Source organism: Otolemur garnettii, unplaced genomic scaffold (genome assembly GCF_000181295.1).
Source record: "Otolemur garnettii isolate 467f Iridium unplaced genomic scaffold, OtoGar3 scaffold00050, whole genome shotgun sequence".
NCBI lineage: Eukaryota > Metazoa > Chordata > Mammalia > Primates > Galagidae > Otolemur > Otolemur garnettii.
In genome coordinates, this window is record NW_003852445.1 from 803,043 (window position 1) to 804,818 (window position 1,776).

The 1,776-nt window shown below is 45.3% G+C and overlaps 1 protein-coding gene across 1 annotated transcript in view; it reads right to left on the bottom strand.

Moving 5' to 3' along the window:
* Positions 1 to 1,776, bottom strand: part of RYR3 (ryanodine receptor 3) — a 362,708-nt gene that overhangs the window by 216,772 nt on the left and 144,160 nt on the right. The gene's annotated exons all lie outside the window — the stretch shown is intronic.

Genomic DNA, 1,776 nt, shown 5'->3' on the forward strand with positions numbered 1-1,776 from the left:
AGGCTGCAGCGAGAGGAAAATGCAGCTGCTGTGGAAGGAGCCTCCACAGATAACCCCACATCATCATTTCCATGACCTTGATTGGTGACTGCCTGGGACAGGGTAACTTGGACTTGCTAATTATCTCCTAGGGGTCTAGGTTGCTTGGAGGAAGGGTCTTTTCTTTTTTTCTTTTTTTTGGCTGGGGCTGGGTTTGAACCCGCCACCTCCAGCATATGGAGCCAGCACCCTACTCCTTTGAGCCACAGGCACTGCCCGGAAGGGTCTTTTCTAAGCAAGGAGCTTAGCTCTAACTCCAGTGAGGCCAGGCCTCAAGCACTCTACTCTAGTTAGAGATATTTCCTCTGCATACTGCTTATGATTGCGTATCTTAAACTCAACTTCTCCCAGATAATAATTTCACAGAATGATAGATTCTAAAACCTTACAAGGTCTCATTCAAGATGACAAATTGCACCTTTCTGATGAGACCTCCCTCATCATTTGATTTTCCAGCATTTTCCCTAGTTCCAGGGTCCATCCAAATTCAGCTTTGGGCCCAGACACCAAAGTCCTTCTGGCTTGTGGATTTGCCTCTGCTCTGATGTTTGATTTCCAAATCATCCATTGGGAATGGTTAGAGACCTCCTCTCTTCTTTGGGTCAGATCTTTTTTCACCCCTATCAAAACTGTCCCTCATTCTTTTGAGCTCTGTTTGAGGCCAGCTTTCTTCTAGGAAGCCTTGTCTTGTTCATGTTTCTGACTGCTGAGCAGGGAGAGGCAGTTGAGGCAGGAGCCACACTGTTGGGGCGCCCGTGGCCTTGCATCCACGGAGAAACTCCTTCAGTCTTTGGCACCCAAGCTTGTCTACATCCACAAACAACTGGCTCTAAGAAGGGGTCCATAATATGCTAGAACTGATAGTGGAAGGGGCTTTGTCTGAATTCCTCTTATCTGCTTAGAAACCTCCCCAAAGAATTCAACCATCCTTTCCCAGGGAAGATTGATTATCACCAGAGAAAAGTTGGCACCACACTTAAATAGGCACTGTCACAAAACCATCATATCTCCCATCTGTCCTCCCAAGGACCACTTACCTTTCCCAAAGTCATTTGTTCTCACAGAACAAATGGCCATCTCCTTGTGCCCATTTCCCTATTAAGACGGTATAAGCTCTAAATGCTAGCCTCCTCTCTCATCACATTTCTTTGTGAACTATACACAAATGTCTGTTTTTCCCTTGCTAATCTGTCAGTCTCAGTCTAATTCATAGCCCCCAATTATAGAACCTAGGAGAGTAGAAGAAAAGATTTTCCTCCCCAGCTTCGAGAATATAAGGGAAATGGACTATCTGATTTTTAGGATCACGTCTAGCTAGCAAGCTGTTCCTGGTTTCTCAGCAAGATTATCAATCCCCCCGCAGTGCTGTGCCAGGCTCTGTGAGGCAGACAGAGAAGTGCTGCAGTTCCTGTGTATAGTCTATGGAAATTCAAGATCATTGGGCCGAGGAGGTGAAAAGGAAACTCGTGAACATACACACACAGGTGAATAGTAGGATCACCGAATATTATGAGAAAACGCAGGCGAGAGACATTCTATAGGCTGAAAGAGCTGTACTAGTACATACCATTCACCCCAAGTGCCTGGAGGCAAGTTCCCTTTGCATTTATTTTCTCTAACATCTAGAATAGTGATTCAGATAGCCCCGGTGTTTAGAAAATGCTGAAAGCTGTTGCACGTCCCTTGTCATATCACGTAACTCTGCTTTTCTTCAAATATAGACGGTGGAAAGAAAAC